The sequence below is a fragment of the Protopterus annectens genome, chromosome 2.part2 (assembly GCF_019279795.1).
Source record: "Protopterus annectens isolate FY-2018-M chromosome 2.part2, PAN1.0, whole genome shotgun sequence".
NCBI lineage: Eukaryota > Metazoa > Chordata > Ceratodontiformes > Protopteridae > Protopterus > Protopterus annectens.
In genome coordinates, this window is record NC_056730.1 from 971,435,372 (window position 1) to 971,454,186 (window position 18,815).

At 41.9% G+C, this 18,815-nt stretch overlaps 1 protein-coding gene across 1 annotated transcript in view; it reads right to left on the reverse strand.

The window, feature by feature from the left end:
* FER (FER tyrosine kinase) overlaps window positions 1-18,815 on the reverse strand; it is a gene marked incomplete in the record, with an annotated part of 3,568,968 nt that overhangs the window by 547,970 nt on the left and 3,002,183 nt on the right.

Genomic DNA, 18,815 nt, shown 5'->3' on the forward strand with positions numbered 1-18,815 from the left:
TAAATTACAATAAAATGTTAGGAGTACGATTTTATGCACAGTACTTATTTATAAGCATATATATTTATTAATTATATTCAGAATAATAATGTTTTATCAATTTTATTTATAAATATGTAAATATTATTTAAAATAATATATATTTATTGGTTTTTAATATTGAATATTTAATATAAGATTATTTAACACACTTAACAGATTAAATTTTATTTTTATACATGTGGGACCCTGAAAATGATAAGGATTTTGTTTTTGCTTTTGTTTTTGCTTTTGTTTTAACTTCCATCTACAACATGTACCTTTAAATACCAAGACATTTTCAAACAATGGAAATAGCTCAATTAATTAATTAAATACATAATTGAATTATTAGAGTAGCATATGTATATAATGAATGCACATTCCCTGTGGTTTTGTCTTGATAAAGCCTGGGAGAGCCCAGGCGAAAGCGCTTGACTGGATTGTTTGTTTCTAAATCTTTCATTTGTGAGCAGCTATTTTGTGGATTTTACACTTCAAATAAAATAAAGGTATTCGCAAGATATCCGGATCCTGGTGATTTCTTCGGTCGTGAGCTGTTGGTTTTGTTTATAAGTTCCATGATAATACGCTCCATGGCCTTGCAGATAAGGCTTGTCAGACTGATGGGACGGTAGTTTCCGGGATCCAAGGTGGATCCCCCCTTGTGGATTGGGATAACTGTAGCTCTGCGCCACTCAGTGGGCACGAAACCTGAGGTGAGGCTATGATTAAACATGACACTTAGGTGAGGTGCCAGTTCATATTGTAGTTCATGTAGTACACAGCCCGGGATGTCATCTGGTCCCATGGATGCTGTATTCTTGGCTTTAGAGAGTGCGTTTTGTACCTGTGTGGCCGTTATTACTGGAATTTGGCAATCTTCCGGTACTGAGATGGGCCATTTAGGGGGTGAGAGGGGTGAAGTTGGCACTGAATCGATCTGCCAGGATATTGGCAATATCCTTTGGATCAGTATATTTAATGCCATTCTGTTTTAGCTCAGAGCAGATCTGAGCATTGCCATTTAGATTTTTGACATAGTTATAGAATGCTTTGTGGTTGTCTTTGGAATCTTTGGCAATTTTATTTTCGTAACTAGCTTTGGAGGATTTTATGAGGCATCTCAGTTTCTTACTGAGGCTAGTAAGGGAGTTTTTTGCATCCTGGGATTTTCCTCTTTTCTGCAAAAGTTTCTTCCTTTTGTTATAAAGTTTGTTTATGGCAGGGGACCACCAGATTGGCTTCCTTTTGGATGAGAGCATTTTGGTTCTATTTGGGATGGCACGATTCATGCATGAGTGGATGTGCTCGTACAGTGCCTTAGTGTAGGATTCAGCAGTTTCAGTTCCCGTCTGCATGGGTGTCATGGAGTTTGTCACTTCTGACTTGAGTAGCATGAAGTTGGCTTTGGAGAAGTTTTTTATGGTGGTTTCTTTACTGGGGGGTGGGGGTGGGATGTGGATGTTAAGGGTGATTAGCTTATGGTCAGACCTGACTAACGAGGGGGTGACCATAGGTATGGAGCATTGATTTCCCATGTTGGTAATGACCAGGTCTAGGATATTGGAGCCCCTGGTAGGACTATGAATTAGTTGATCCAGGGCGTTGGAATTTATGAATTCCAAGAATCGTTGCGCAAAGGTGTTGGGACATGAGTAGTTTTCTCAGTTAATGGCAGGGTAGTTAAAATCACCCAGTATTAGGGTGTTTGGTTCTATCTTAATATTTTCCAGTATGTTTAGAAAGGTGTAGTGAGAATCTTGGGGTATGGTGGAGGATCTTTAGCAAGCTACAATTTGGACTGCAGTCTTACCTAGTGTTAGTTGCACTTGGAGAATTTCAGACACATTGTGTTGGCCAACTAGCCTGGTGGTGTGAATATCCTTGGTGAATATTGACACTCCTCCACCTTTAGTGTTTCGGTCCTGGTTTGGTGGCCGAAAAGTGTGGTAAGAGTTGTAGCCTGGTATTGCAGTGGTGCTCTCTGGAGCCTTGAACCAGGTCTCAGTTACTGCACAGATATCGATGTTCTCCATTTTTAGGAGTGCCTCGAGAGAGTGCATTTTGAGGTTTAGACTTCTAGCATTGAGTAGCATTACCTTCAGATTTTGCATGCTTGTACCTGTTACGGTGGTGGTTTTGTCCTTTGAAGTTTGCCTAAAAAAGGCACTATAGGGGTGGCAAGAGCCTTAGCCAGTAACCTGAATCCCAGGGGCGACAGGTGCAGACCATCTCTGGCAAAGCATCGTGGTCTGTCAATCATGTCATCCCAGGCAGACAGATACTGGATCCCCTTTGAATGACACCATAAGCTTAGTTAATTGTTGAAGTCAATCATTTTATCCTTATATTGTGGTATCATTCTGGGTGAAGGCAGGATGCTACTCAGGGCTAGGGTCATACCTGCCTGGGCCACATGATCTGAGAGCTCTTCCATGTCTCTTTTCATGTAGTCCAGGGAGGTACGTCTCAAGTCATTCACTCCAACATGGACAATGACAGAGTCATATTTGTACTTGTTGTGGAGTGACTTGAGTGCATGCGTTATGTGGCGGATCCTGGCACCAGACAGGCAGCTGACTGTAATTTTCTCCTTATTCAACCTGGTGAGAGGGACATCAGTGTGCCGGACTATAGAGTCACCTATGACTAAAGTGTTAGGTACATTGTCTTGCCTTGGGGGCTGTTGCTGGGTGGCACACTGGTGTTGTGAACTATGTGACACATTGGTTGTGATTGGTGTTTGTTTGCGATTCAGCTTCAGAGGTCTTTGTTGCTTGGGCAGGTTACAGTTAAGGGCCTCTGCATATGTGGATTTAGTGTTCTGCACTGCATTTTTACTGCCACTGACATATCCTGGTCATCCTGATGCTGAGGCCTGCCGTATTGCTTGCTATCGCTTTGTGCCTTGGGGGCCATGGATATTATTTTCTCCTGTGCATTTGGTTAATGAAGCTGTGGGGGCATGGCACAGTGTGCTTCGCTTTGCCCACAGGGAATTTGCAATGGTCATATGCCTCTTCAGCTAAATGTCACTTCAGCCATGTGTCCACAACCAAATGTTCCACATGAAAATGTCTCACCACCTAAGAGCCTGAACCCATTTAAATGTTTTAGCCAACAGCCCCTCCCTTTTGCCTATGGATACAAACTGAATTCCTTTAACTTATCTTCAAAAAACTTTAATTACAATCTCTGTACCACATTTTGCTGACCTTCACTGTTCAACCTTTGGTCTGCCAACATCCTTACATCAGTGAGACGTCACAAACCGTACACAGCACTCCAGGTGTGGCATTAACAAATATCTACTAACAGGAAGAAGGAATTCCTTGCTCATTACTTGTGATACCTTTTCTTCCACAGCATAAGACCAACAAGCTTATCTTAATGTTATTAAACACTGACTACTTCAGCTGATATATATCTCTCAGTTCCCTTTCATCTAAGCTGTTGTCAGAATAATACTCCAGTATGCAGTCTTTCCATAGTTTTGTCACTCTGAATTTGTCACACACATGGCCATTCCTTTAAAACTGTCAAGCACCTCCTCATAATATCCACCATGCTTTTCTCATCAACCCTGTTCCGGCTTTATGTCACCTGTAAAGGGACATTTTTTTTCTCGTGGCACAGTTTCTGTCAGAACTAAGTTATGTGATATATCACCTGAAATTTTCTCATCTTCAATGTAGATACCATTTACTACTATACTGTGTGTATTGTTGCCTGCAAATTATTACACCTGGACATCATCACAGGTCCCATTCCAAAACTGGCGAATTTGTTTTTTAATCTCTTATGACAGACTTTGGCAAAACTCTTGCTAAAACCTAAAAGACACATTCAAAAACTCTCAAGTATCTGTTACAATTGGTAACCCAGTTACGTAAACCTGTTTGATTTGTGTGACAAGCATAGCTTTCAACTGTCCAGATGTTTGCAGAATGACCAGACTTTTGCTTCATATTATTGGTCTGTTCCTCATAAAATCTGCAGTTTTCTTGCAAATCATCAAGGGCTGAAGTCCCAAAACAGTAACATGCATTTGAGTTTCATATCCTTCAGAAAATGCTTGCTAACAAAAATCCTCTCATTCGGTCAACTTTCTAAGTTTATAAGAGCAATATTTAAAATCTGTTACTATTTTGGGGCATCTGTCTGCAATTATTTTAGGCGTTGTCCAGATTTCTTGTACTAAGACGTTAAGAGGTATGGTGACATACTTCTCCCTGTGACTGTTAACATACATCATTTAGCCTCCTTGAACCTAAACTACAGTTTTAAACAATGTCTATACTGAACAAAATGTTAAAGACATTTGTTTTCTTCATCATGGTAGAATTCAGAGATGGTGCTAAATTTACAATGCCAAACCTGCAAGAATATTTCTAGCTTTTTTTTATGGCTGCAGTACTTCTCGCCTAGTATCCTCTAAAACAAGAAGGATAGATAAGACCCCCCCCCCCCCACACTGCTTTTGCAGACCTGTACTTCTACTTACTTTGTTCTAATTCTATATGCATACATGGCATGATTAAGGTATAATACATATAATGCAAATGACTACACAAAATAAACAGAATGTAATACTTCTGAACCTAACACCACTGATAATTAAGGGAAATGTGCACCGCAGCTCACACAGTTAGACTTGAAATCAGGTTGGAGTCGAAATTCCAGGTTTAATTAAGCTAGATGCTTTGTGGTTTATTATAAATTTTTACAGCACTTAAGTCAAACGTAATTTGTTTTTATAAGGATAATGCAAGAAGAGATAAGTGAAACATTAATCCAGGAAGCAGGCAAGGTTTTTAATGAATCCATGTGTCATGCATACCTCTCAACCTCTTAGCACAAGAAATCCAGACAAAACCAAAAATAAAGAGGAGGGAGGCCCAAAAATAGACACAGATTTTAATTAATGCTCTTATAAACTTAGAAAGTTGTTAAAGTAACAGGTTTTGTATTAACATGTATTTTTCTGAAGGATATGAAGTCTGAAACTCAAACTTCTGTAAAGATCAAGTGACTTCAATCCACACTGATTTGCCAGAAAACTACAAATTTTATATGGAACATACCAACAATATGTGAAAAAATCTGGATATTCTGCAAAAATCTAGACAGTTTCTAGTTATGATGTCATGTTTACTGGTGAAAGTCTGAATGTTGTTTATTAGCACTTTCTTCTATTACACTATTTTGTACATACATATCCAGTTCAGAGCAGAAATAACCTCTACATTCAATCCTTTCACCTCCCACTGAGCTCCCCTTATTTTGCACCTGACTGGGTTTATTAATACAAACATAGAGAGTTCAAATGATGTACTATTTGACAGTATACAGCACAGAAGTCAGTACGAGTTAACATTTTGAAGCCATTACGCACATTCAGACACACTGTACCAGCATATTTTTTAAGAGGCTGCAAACTGCCTGCTGTTCTACAGATTTATCTCAAATAAAGTTGCCAACAAGGAGTAAAATGCATTACTCCAATCCCAAATCAGATAAAATCTTACTTCCCTTCTGATGCACCAACCTACTAATAGATATAATTCTTCAAATGCACCCTGATGCATTAAATTCAAGGTCAAGACTGCATCAGCAAAGCAAAATGCCTGCTGACACAACAACAAATATGAAGAAGTCTGCTTACTAGATGCAAAATGACACTCAATGGTAAAAAGTTTCCAGTGGACAAAGCAAGAAAAATGTATTGTGCCACAATTAGTGATGAAAAGCACAAAGCACATACATCACTTTAACACAAGCATATATTTTACTCTGGACTTTTATACTTTGTTCCTTTCCCAAATCATCAGGAAAATATTGGTCTTTCTCCTGCTTTGTCAGCAAACAATGTATCTGGAACATGGTTTAAAAAGCTACAAGTCAGTGTCAAACCTTATTCAGCAGCACAGCACAGTACTATCAATGTCATTCAACTGCTAATCTGTAGCTCAAAGAGTGAGGAAAACATGATCCGTATGGCAGTTTAGCAACAGAAAGACAAATTTCACCTAGCATAGCTCTCAGCTGTCCACATTTTTGCCTCATATTTTTGATCTGTTTCTCATAAAATTACAGTTTTCTGGCAAATCATTGAGGACTGAGTCAGAAAATAATGAAAGACATTTGATTTTCAGGCTTCATACCCTTTAGAAAATTCATGCTAATGCAAAACCTGTTATTCTAACAACTAAGTTTGTGAGAGCAATATTTAAACATTATCCCTATTTTTGGGCCTTGCCCCCCCCCCCCATTTTTATGGCTTTGTCCAGATTTCTTGGTTCTAAGAGGTTGAGAAGTATGTCACTTAGTAAGAGTATAAATACCACTTTCAGACCTCCCCTGAAAAGGGCCCACATGCCAATGTGACTAACTAGGTCAACAAAGGATAAATAAAATAAAAAAATAAAAGGTTATGAGTTTGAGTTGTTAACAGCTTCATCCTACAGCTTGCAGACTAATTATCTCAAGTTTCTACTCACAGACTGTGCACCTCTAACAAGTAAGTTCTTCAGATACTACTCATATGCCACTCCTGAAAAGACAACATTTGTATCTAATGGGCTAACCTGGTTGAAATAATAAAATCAGTCACTTACAGAAAGGACAGCAGCCCTAGTGAAGTCTGTAAGCAAAGCCCAGTGGGAGATTCTGCTACGGACCAGATGCTACATAACATGCCAGCAAGGAAAACCAAGGAAAAAGGGTGATACTGCTACTCACAAGATGCTACATAACATGCCAGTACGGAAAATCAAGGGAAAAAGGGTGCTACTGCTACTCACAAGATGCTACATAACATGCCAGTACGGAAAATCAAGGGAAAAGGGGTGATACTGCTACTCACAAGATGCTGCATAACATGCCAGTACGGAAAATCAAGGGAAAAAGGGTGATACTGCTACGGACCAGATGATACATAACATGCCAGTACGGAAAATCAAGGAAAAAGGGTGATACTGCTACAGACCAGATGCTACATAACATGCCAGTATGGAAAACCAAGGAAAAAGGGTGATACTGCTACTGACCAGATGCTACATAACATGCCAGTATGGAAAATCAAGGAAAAAGGGTGATACTGCTACAGACCAGATGCTACATAACATGCCAGTATGGAAAACCAAGGAAAAAGGGTGATACTGCTATGGACCAGATGATACATAACATGCCAGTACGGAAAATCAAGGAAAAGGGGTGATATTGCTATGGACCAGATGATACACAACATGCCAGTACAGAAAATCAAGGAAAAAAGGGTGATACTGCTACAGACCAGATGCTACATAACATGCCAGTATGGAAAACCAAGGAAAAAGGGTGATACTGCTACTCACAAGATGCTGCATAACATGCCAGTACGGAAAATCAAGGGAAAAAGGGTGATACTGCTACGGACCAGATGATACATAACATGCCAGTACGGAAAATCAAGGAAAAAGGGTGATACTGCTACTGACCAGATGCTACATAACATGCCAGTATGGAAAATCAAGGAAAAAGGGTGATACTGCTACAGACCAGATGCTACATAACATGCCAGTATGGAAAACCAAGGAAAAAGGGTGATACTGCTATGGACCAGATGATACATAACATGCCAGTACGGAAAATCAAGGAAAAGGGGTGATATTGCTATGGACCAGATGATACACAACATGCCAGTACAGAAAATCAAGGAAAAAAGGGTGATACTGCTACGGACCAGATGCTACATAACATGCCAGTATGGAAAACCAAGGAAAAAGGGTGATACTGCTATGGACCAGATGATACATAACATGCCAGTACAGAAAATCAAGCAAAACTTGGTGATCCTCTAACAAAAACGATTAATGGATTAATGGATTAAAGGCATCATGTATATAATGCAATGTATGTTTTCCCTCAAAATGAGATTCCTATTAACAAGAACTTCAGAATACACTATCTTACGGACAGATATACAGTGGATATAAAATGTTTACACACCCCCTGTTAAAATCCCAGGTTTTTACGATATAAAAAATGAGACCACAATAAATAATTTCAAAACTTTTCCCACCTTTAATGTGACCTATAACCTGTACAATTCAATTGAAAAACAAAAATCTGTTAGGGGAAAAATATAAAAAAAATAAAAAACGTACAATAAGTTGGTTGCATAAGTGTGCACACCCTTAAAGTAATACTTTGTTGAAGCACCTTTTGATTTAATTACAGCATACAGTCTTCTTAGGTAGGAGTCTATCAGCATGACACATTTTGACTTGGCAATATTTCCCACTCTTCCTTGCAAAACCGCTCCAAATCTGTCAGACTGCGAGGTTATCTCTTGTGCAAAGCCCTCTTCAGGTCACCCCACAGATGTTCTATTGGATTTACGTCTGGGTTCTGGCTGGGCCATTCCAAAGCTTTAATTTTCTTCTGGTGAAGTCATTCTTTTGTCGATTTGGATGTATGCTTGGGGTTATTGTCATGCTGAAAGGTGAAATAGGGTTACTGTCATGCTGAAAGGTGAAATTCTTCTTCATCTTTCTAGCAGATGCCTGAAGGTTTTGGGTCAAAAGTGACTGGCATTTGGAACTGTTCACAATTCTCTCCTCCTTGACTAAAGTTCTAGTTCCAGCTAAAGAAAAGCAACCCCAAAGCATGATACTGCCACCACCATGCTTCACCGTGGGGATAGTGTTTTTTTGGTGATGCTAAATGTTGTTTTTGCGCCAACCATACCTTTTGGAATTGTGGACAAAAAGTTCAACCTTGGTGTCATCAGACCATAACACATTTTCCCAGATGCTTTTGGAAGACTTGATGTATTGTTTTGGAAATTTTAGTCCGGCCTGGATGCCTTTCTGTGTAAGAAAAGGCTTCCGTCTTGCAACCCTACCCATAGCCCAGTCATATGGTGAATATGGGAGATTGTTGTCACATGTAGTACACAAACAGTACTTGCTAGAAATTCCTGCAACTCCTTCAGTGTTGCCGTAGGTCTCTTGGCAGCCTCCCTGACCAGTCTTAGTCTTTTCATTAATTTTGGAGGGATGACCAGTTCTTTGTGACATCACTTTTGCCCCATATTTTCTCCACTTTTTGATGACTGTATTCACTGTGTTCCATGACATATCCAATACTGTGGAAATCTTTTGGTACCCTTCTCTTGACTGATATCTTTCAGCAATGAGAACCCTTTGATGCTCTGTAAGCTCTCTGCTAACCAAGGCTTTTGCTGTAGCAGGCAACTGAGTAAATGTCAGGAAAATCCTACTAGGACAGCTGACTTTTATTTGGGGTTAATCAGAGTCTATTTAAGTGATGGCAGTTGTGTACCCAAGAAGACTGAATGCTGTAATTAAATCAAAAGGTGCTTCAACAAAGTATTAGTTTAAGGGTGTGTACACTTATGCAACCAGCTTATTGTACATTTTTTATTTTTTATATTTTCCCATTAACAGATTTGTTTTGTTTGTTTTTCAATTGAATTGTACAGGCTATAGGTCACATTAAAGATGGGAAAAGTTTTTAAATGATTCCTTGTGGTCTCATTTTTTATATCACAAAACCTGACATTTTAACAGGGGTGCGTAAACTTTTTATATCCACTGTATAGTATAAAAATAATTCTCTAAAACAGGGCTCATTAAAGATACCCAGCTTTCAGAGGAATGGGTTAATACGATCATAGTAAAATAACATAGCTGTAGTTTAAGATTGAAAAAAACACAAACATGTGGTAAATATATCACAGGCTCCTAAATGTACCCCTCGTTATCTGTTTCATCAAAAATTTCCATGAAATTTTTAGATATTCAAAAGACCTAACAGTTTAAGGCAATATTAACATTTCTGTATAACTATGCTTTCATCTATACTACCTAAAAAAACTGCAAAACGAACAAGAACCTGTAGAGTTCTACAGCAGCAGAGAGAAAAAGGAGACTTTGAGTGGATTAAGTACCTCTGTTTTGCTTTTTATTGCTTATTTTCATTAGCCGCACTATTGCGAGCATTTTTTATTAACTTTGCAACTTATTTGAACTGTTTTTTTTTTTAATTCTGATACTGTTTGCACTTTAACTGATCATTTTAAAGTGTTTTTCAACTGTTGTGTGCTACACACTGAAGTGTGATAGCCATTTTTCTGCTTTAAAAGTGTTTGTTTTACTGTATCTATTTTAATTTAAAAAAAAAAATCCTCTCTCTACTCGTTTCCCGCCTTTCTATAACCAGTAGAGTCCAGTTTTCAGATTTTGCTGAATTCTGGGCTGTTTTGTAGTTCCTGTGTTGCCCGGACCTTACTAAGATAGAAGGAAGCTTCTCTGTCCATCAGTGAGAGTGGTGAGCTTTGAACAGCCTATCCGTCACTGGAGGACTAGTTTCAGCTCAGAATCTGTATTTTTACTGGCCATTTTGGGCTATTTCTATCCCTTTCATCTTTCTGTTTAGAAACCCGTGTTTGTGTGGTTTCGCACATTGCGCAACACAGTTTAACTAGGATTAAACTATTCCCGGTGCCATAAAGTCTGCTCTTTTAATATTCCCTTCGAACTAGCCAGTTTTCTAGTTTAAGCACTCAAAACTGTTTACTTCTGCTCATCACTTGTTCAAAATTCGTTGCAAGCACTAAATAATCCACAAATTACTGCAGCACTCAACTTTCCTCACTTGTTAGGAGGAAAACAGTTTTTAGTACTTAAATTAATAAGCACCTGTCCAGGCATGTCTAAAGGTCAGCTCCCGGTACTTTCCCCTGTCCACCTGATGAATCTGGGCATCCTGGGGCAATGTAGCAATTGCCTCATGTACACTGACAACCCTCTCCTCCTACCACCCAACACTACAACCTCTGAGAAACGCACTTATATAGCCAAACTGGATGCCAAGCTCTCTCCAGACAAGACTGTACTAGACAGTCAAGAGGAGAAGGTACACACCTGCACCACACCACACTCAACAAATAGTCCATCAAAACCTACACCACCTAAACCCAAACATAGTAACACAAAACACACACCGACATTAGCAGAGGCTCTCAATAAAAATCTGTCCAAACAACAGACACCTCCAAAGTTGAAATGCGAGCAACCACCACCCCTCAACACTACTCAAGTGACACATAGCCCACAAAATCAGTGTGCCACTCAATCTCAGCCCATAAGGCAAAACAACGCACCCAACACACTAGTCATAGGTGACTCTATAGTCAGGTACACTGATGTCCCAATCACCAGGCTAAACAAGGAGAAAGTTGCTGTCAGCTGCCTGTTGGGTGCCAGGATCCGCCACATAATGCAAGCACTCAGGTCACTCCACAACAAGTAAAAATCTGACTCTGTCATTGTCCATGTTGGTGTGAATAACCTGAGACGTACCTCCCTGGACTACATGAAAAGAGACATGGAGGGGATCTCGGATCATGTAGCCCAGGCAGGTATGACCCTAGCCCTGAGTAGCATCCTGCCATTGCCCAGAATGATACCACAACATAAAGACAAAATGATTCACTTCAACAATTGGCTAAGCTTCTGGTTTCATTCTAAGGGGATCCAGTGTCTGTCTGCCTGGGACAACATGATCGACAGACCATAATGCTTTGCCAGAGATGGCCTGCACCTGTCGCCCCTGGGATTCTGGATACTGGTTAAGGCTCTTGCCACCCCTATAGTGGCATTTTTAGGCAAGGTTCAAATGAGAAAAGTACAGTTTTGTACCTACCATAAATGTAGATGTTCGAGTCTACACCCTGCTGCAGTCATCACACTTGGGTTATCCTGTCGTCAGGCGGTCCCGCAGTCGGCTGGAATTCCAAAGTCTTGGTCCGGCGTCAGTTGCTGTCGCTTCTTCCCTGACGTCAGTGCACCAGGGGTATATATAATGCAACCGACGCCATTTTCTTCAGTTTTTCTTGCCCCAGATGTCAGGTGCCCCCAAAAAGGTGGTCAGTAATTAGTACCAAATTGAGTAAACTTGCACAAACACAAAATCCCTTCTGCTATAGCAAATACATCAGGAAGGTAAGAAGAGATTTAGCCAGTAGATCAGACGGGATGGAGGAAGGGTAACCTGGACTGCAGCAGGGTGTACACTCGAACATCTACATTTATGGTAGGTACAAAACTGCACTATGTTCATCGTGTTACCCTGCTGCAGTCATCACACTTGGGTTGAATCCCAAAGCTAAGGATGGGTGGAGGTATCATAGAGGGTTAGAGGAGGCTAGAAGGCCCTGCAGAACTGCAGTGGCGAAGCCCGCTCTGGTCTCAGAGTAAAGTAGTAAGTGATAGTGTTTGGTAAAGGTGTGTACTGAACTCCAAGTTGCAGCTTCCAAAATCTCCTTGGTTGGAACCCCCCTGAGAAAGGCTGTAGAAGTAGCTGTTGCCCTGGTAGAGTGGGGCCTAATGGCAGCAGGAACTGGTTTTCCATGATGGGTGTAGCAAAAACGTATGCAATGACCTATCCATTTGGAAATGGTTTGCTTTGATATAGCCTTCCCTTGAGAAGCTGTAGCATAGGATACAAAGAGCTGGTCAGATTTTCTGAAAGCCTTAGTTTTGTCCAAGTAGTAACGAAGTTGCCTGTGAATGTCCAAGGAATGCAGGAGTCTCTCACCTTTGTTCTGTGGATTTGGGAAGAAGGTGGGTAAGTGGATGGATTGATTTAAAGCCACACTGGAAACCACCTTAGGCATAAAGGAAGGATTAGTTCGTAGAGAAACCCTGTCTTGATGAAAGATGAGGAAAGGTTCCACTGCCATTAATGCCTGTAGCTCTGAGACTCTTCTAGCTGAAGTTATTGCTAGCAGCAGGGCAGTCTTCCATGATAGGAACTGAGGATCTGCAGAGAAAGCTGGTTCAAAAGGAGGTAGCGTTAGTTTTTCCAGAACAAAATTGAGGTCCCATGTTGGTGTAGGTGCTTTCCTGGATGGTGTAATGTTTTTTGCCCCTCTGAGGAACTGCCTTAGAAGTGGATGCGAAAATAAGTGGATGTGAAAATAAGGGTGGATCCGTGTTGTAGTGGGTCGAAATAGCTGAAGCATGGATTTTAATGGAGGAGAAAGAAAGTCCTTTGTGCAACATCTCAGTTAAATACTGTAGAATGTGAGGCTGAATTGTGTCTTGGCCTTTAGATTACTTCCAGGCACAAAACCTTTTCCATTTGTCCGAATAAGCCTTCCTGGTGCTTGGCCTCCTAGCTTCCAGAATAACATCCATAACTGCTTGGGAAAGAGGAGCTGGCTGGATGCTTAGTTGATCTGCCATGCAGCCAGATTTAAGGTTTTGAGCTGGCTGTGAAGAATCTGATTGTTTTGTTGTGTGAGTAAATGGGAAATTTGTGGTAATATCCATGGTGGGCCATGGGCCATATTCCTCAATAGCAGGTACCAGTGCTGGCGTGGCCAGTCTGGGGCTATGAGAATCAGTCGAGGTCTCTCCTTTTTGACTTTCAGAAGTACCTTTGTGAGGAGAGGCAATGGAGGGAAGGCATATACTGTCAGGTTTTTCCAACTGAAAGAGAGTGCGTCCACTTTCCATGCTTGATGGTGAAGTGCCCTTGTACAAAATCTTGTTAGTTGATAGTTTTGTGGGCTGGCAAACAGGTCTATGTCTGGAAGGCCCCATTTTTGAGTTATCATTGTAAATACTTGAGGATCTAGCTTCCACTCGTGGGGATCCATGATGTTTCTGCTGAGGTCGTCTGCCAATGTATTTTTCTGTCCTGGCAGGAATTGAGCTTGTAACTGAACTTGGTAAGCCAGAGCTGTGTTCCATAAGGTCATTGCTTGCCTGCACAGAGGGTAGGAGTGAGTGCCCCCTTGTTTGTTTATGTACCACATATTACTGTGGTGTTGTCCGTCTTTATTGTCAGTTGTCCTGGATGTAATAGATCCTTGAAGGCTGTCAGAGCTTTCTGTACAGCTAGCATCTCTTTTTGATTAATGTGCAGATTCCTTTGATCTGCAGTCCATACACCTTGAACGCACTGTCCTGCCATGTGAGCCCCCCAGGCGTAATCTGATGCATCTGTTGTGATAGTCTGCCTGGCTGGGGGCAAGGTGAAAGGCTGACCTTTGTTGAGGTGACATGCCTGTGACCACCATAGAAACTCCTGTTGTAGGCAGGGAATGAGAGATATCATTGTGTCCAAGCTGTGGCTGTGTTGAGACCTTACGCTTTTTAGGTACCACTGTAATTTCCTCATATGCAGCTTTGCAAATGGCATTAGTAGAATGCAAGATGCCATGAAGCCCAAGGCCTGCAGAATTTTTCTTGCAGTTAATTGGGCCTTTGTTGCCATTGTTTTGAAATATTGAGTCAGTTGTAGTTGTTTGTTTGGCGTCAGGTAAGCCTTCTGGGCCGTTGTATTCAAGCTGGCACCCAGGAATGTCATATTTTGTGAGAGGGTACTAGTTTTGACTTCTTTTCGTTTACTGTGTACCCCAGGCAATTTAATAGATGTTTCACAAAAGCCAGATGATGTAATAGAATGTCCTTGCTTTCTGCTTGGATGAGGCAGTCGTCCAGGTTTGGGTATATTTGAATTCCTCTTTGTCTGCAGTATGCAATTACTGGTGCCAGGCATTTTGTGAAGACTCTGGGCACAGTAGGTTGAACCTGCAATAAAACGGAGGTATCTTCTGCAACTTTGTCTGATAGGGACATGCAGGTATGCCTCCTTGAGGTCCAACGTTACTAGCCATGCTTCCTTGCCCAACATGGGAAGAAGCTGCTGTAGTGTTAGCATCTTGAATTTGGGCACTTGCAAGTAGGTGTTTAGAACTGAAAGGTCCAGAATTGGTCTCCAAGCATTGTCCTTTCTGGGCACTAGAAAAAGTCCTGAGTAAAATCCTTGACCTTGCTCTCGAGTAGGTACCAGTTGAATGGCTCTCATGTCCATGAGAGCTGTAATTTGTTTTTGTGCCGCTGCCCATTGATTTTGTGGCAGGTTTGGCATTCCTCTTTTCACTGGCAAGGTGTGAAAATGGAATCTGTATCCTCGCAAAATTATATCTAGGACCCATTTGTCCTTTGTGACAATGTGCCAGTTGTCTGGAAAAAGTGCGAGTTTTCCTCCCAAGGGGGCTGCCAAGAGAGTGTTGCTTGGCCAGATGAGGTGCAAGTCATTGAGTTTGCCTTCTGGTAGATTGGGACCTGTCTTCTCCTCCCTTCTGTGTTGTAGTGCCCCATTGGCGAGGTTTGTACTGGGCTTGTGGTTGTCCTCTGCCCCTTGGGTGTCTGTATTTACCCCCTCCGTGGTCTGTCTGTAGCTGGAAAGGACCAATTTTTTGTTGGCCAGTTTCTGCTGAAGCGAGGGGGCTGTACCTGTAGGAAATCTTTGACTGTCTGCACAGATTTTGCCTTATCCTCCATTTTCTTTAAGACTTCTTCTGCTTTAACTCCAAAAAGAACATCCTGCTGTAAGGGAGCATCTAGAAGTTTTGCTTTATCATGATCAGGTAGAGTTTGTTCCTTTAATCAAGCATGCCTACGTATAACAGACCCAGTGACAGCTGCTCTGCAGGAGGCCTCCAAAGAATCAAACCCACATTGTAAGGTATGTTTGCCCACCTGTTCAGAGGCATGCAACAGATCCTGTATTTCTTTCAATTCAGATTGTTGAGGGAGAGTGGTCATTTTTTGCTTTAACTGAGAGATTAGAAATTACTGATACTTAAGCATGTGAAATTGGCAATTTAGTGCCCTCATAGCTAGAGTGGCTGAGGTCTAAACCTTTTTCCCCCACCTGTCTAGTGGCTCTGGAATCCCTCTCAGAAGGTACAGGATTTTTAGCCAGAGAAGCCTTAGCCCCCTTGGGACCCTGGGAGATTGTCTCTGGGTCAGCAACAGGGCTTTTGTAAAGGAATTTGTGGGAATCAGGCACGCTATAATATCTGTCAGGCGTAGCTAGAGCAGGAGGAAGAGAATCAGGGTTAAAACTGGATTCTAAGTAAACATCATCCACAATGTCTAAAACTGGTGGGATGGCAAGTGGTCTGTGTTGGGGGAGTAAAAGAAACTCTCTGAGCCTTTTCTTCAAGTCAGAGTAGTCATGACCTTCCCAGTGAAAATGTTCCCTCATAGTGTGTAAAGTTTCCCCAAAGGAGTAGTCTTCAGGAGGAGAAGCTGAGGGAATGGACTCCTCAGCATCAGAATCTTCATAAGGGGAGAAGGAGTAATCCTGGTCCTCAGAGGAGTCTGAAGAAATGGACACTTGTTCAGAGGATGCATAATCTTCCTCTTGTCTAGGCCTTTTGTCAGGAGGGGGCTGGGAACCCCTGATTAAAGTGATCAAATCTTCAGCCATTTTGAGCAACTGTTTCTTAGGCATGGGGCCTTGAACAGGGGACTGAAGTGCAGTCTTTTTAGATTTAATAGGAGTCTTTGTCTTAGAAAACGATTTAATGGTGAGCATCGTCGGTCTGAAAACGCCTTCAGAAACTGATGGCGTTTCTGCAGCACTGACATCTTTTTCAGCAATGTCGTCGGTAGGGCCTGAAGTAAATGGCTGCGTCAGTCTGGTACATTCCATCAAAAATTCTGAAGTGGTCTCGGGTTCCAGATCTGCGGTAGTCAGGGGCTGCGTCGGAGCCTCACTGAGGACCGGAGAACCAGAGACCGGGCCAGTCGAGGCCTCGGAATCTGGCTTAGGCCTGGGCTGTCTGTCCTTATCCTTGTGTTTTTTGTGCACGCCGGTAGTCGGTTGCTCCGATGGCATGGTGTAGTTAAATTTCCTACCGAAGTAGTGTCGTGCAAAATCAAAGCGTCTTTTAATAGTACGCTTATTAAACCTAGCACAAAAACGACAACTAGTGACGTCGTGGTCTGGGCCTAGGCAAGGTATGCAATAAGAATGAAAATCCTTATGAGGTATTTGCTTCCCACAAGAAATACAATGGTTAACTTTTTCTGACATCGGTCTGAGGCAAGAAAAGTTTCCCCAACGGGGTACTTAGCTTTATAGAAGACTTCGGTCTGAAATTCGAAATCGAAAATCTCAGTAGTCGGCCGACCGGCACTTTCAAACTGCTTCTGCTTCGGGCACCACGCGGCAAGAAAGACTGAAGAAAATGGTGTCAGTTGCATTATATATACCCTTGGCGCACTGACGTCAGGGAAGAAGCGACAGCAACTGACGCCGGACCAAGACTTTGGAATTCCAGCCGACTGTGGGACCGCTTGACGACAGGATAACCCAAGTGTGATGACTGCAGCAGGGTAACACGATGAACATCTCACCATCATAGCAGGTATAAGCAAGCAAAATCTGAGGGTAATGCTACTCAATGCTAGAAGTCTAAACCTCAAACTGGAGAACATTGACATCTGTGCAGTGACAGAGACCTGATTCAAGGCTCCAGAGAGCACCCCTGCATTGCCAGGCTATAACTAATACCACACCTTTCGTTCAACTAACCTGGACCGAAATACTAAAGAAGGAGGTGTGTTCATATTCATTAAGGATATCCACACCTCCAGGCTAGTTGCTCAACATAATGCATCCAAAATTATACAAATGCAACTAACACTGGGCAAGACTGCAATCCAGGTCGTAGCTTTTACAGATCACCCACCATGCCCCAAGATGCCCACTCCATGTTTCTTGATATACTACGTAATATTAAGGTACAGCCCAATACTCTAATAACGGTCAATTTCAACTACCCCACCATCAACTGGGAAAACTATTCATGTACTAACTCATTTGCTCAATGCTTTCTGAAATTCATATATTCCAACGCCCTGGATCAGCTTGTCCATACCCCCACCAGCAGCAGCAATATCCTGGACCTGGTCATTACCAATATGGACAACCGATGTTCCATGCCAGAGGTCAACTTCTCACTGGTTAGATCCGACCACAAGCTAATCACCCTAGAAATCAATATCCTGCCCCCACCCCCCCACCCCCCATTAAGGAAACCACCGTAAAAAACTTCTCCAAAGCCAACTTCATGCTTCTTAAGACAGAAGTGACAAGGTTTATGACACCCATACAGATGGAAAATAGAGGTACGACTGCTGAATCCTATACAAATGCACCGTATAAGCACATGCACGAGTGCATGGATCATGCCATCCCCAACAGAACCAAGATGCTATCTTCCAAAAAAAGGAAGCCAATCTGGTGGTCCCCTGCCATAAACAAACTCTACAACAGAAGGAAGAAGCTGTTGCAAAAAAAGAGTACAATCCCCCTGATTGCAGGAACTCCCTGGTCAGCCTCAGTAAGAAGCTGAAATCCCTCATAATCGCCACTGATTCTAAAGACAACCACAAAACATTCCTACAGCTACGTCAAGAATCTCAATGGCGATACTCAGATCTGCTGTGAGCTACAGCACAATGGCACTAGATATACAGAACCAACTGATATTGCCAACATTCTGGCAGATAGGTTCAGTGAAAACTTCACCCCCCCTCACCCCCCAAAGGGCCCATCACTATACTGGAAGAATGCAAAGCCCCTGTAATCACTGCTGCACAAGTAAAGACCACACTCTCCAAAGCTAAGAACACAGCATCCATGGGACCTGACAACATCCCAGGGTGCATTCTGCATGAACTACAACACCCCACCTAAGTACCATGTTCAATCATAGCCTCACTTCAGGCTTTGTGCCTACTGAATGGTGCACAGTGATGGTTATCCCACCCCACAAAGAGAGCACCACCACGGACACTGGGAACTACCGCCCCATTAGCCTGAGAAGCCTGGTCTGCAAGGCCATGGAACATATCATCTTGGAGCTTAAATACAAGGACACAGGTAACCTCCAAACTCTGGACCCCACTCAGTTT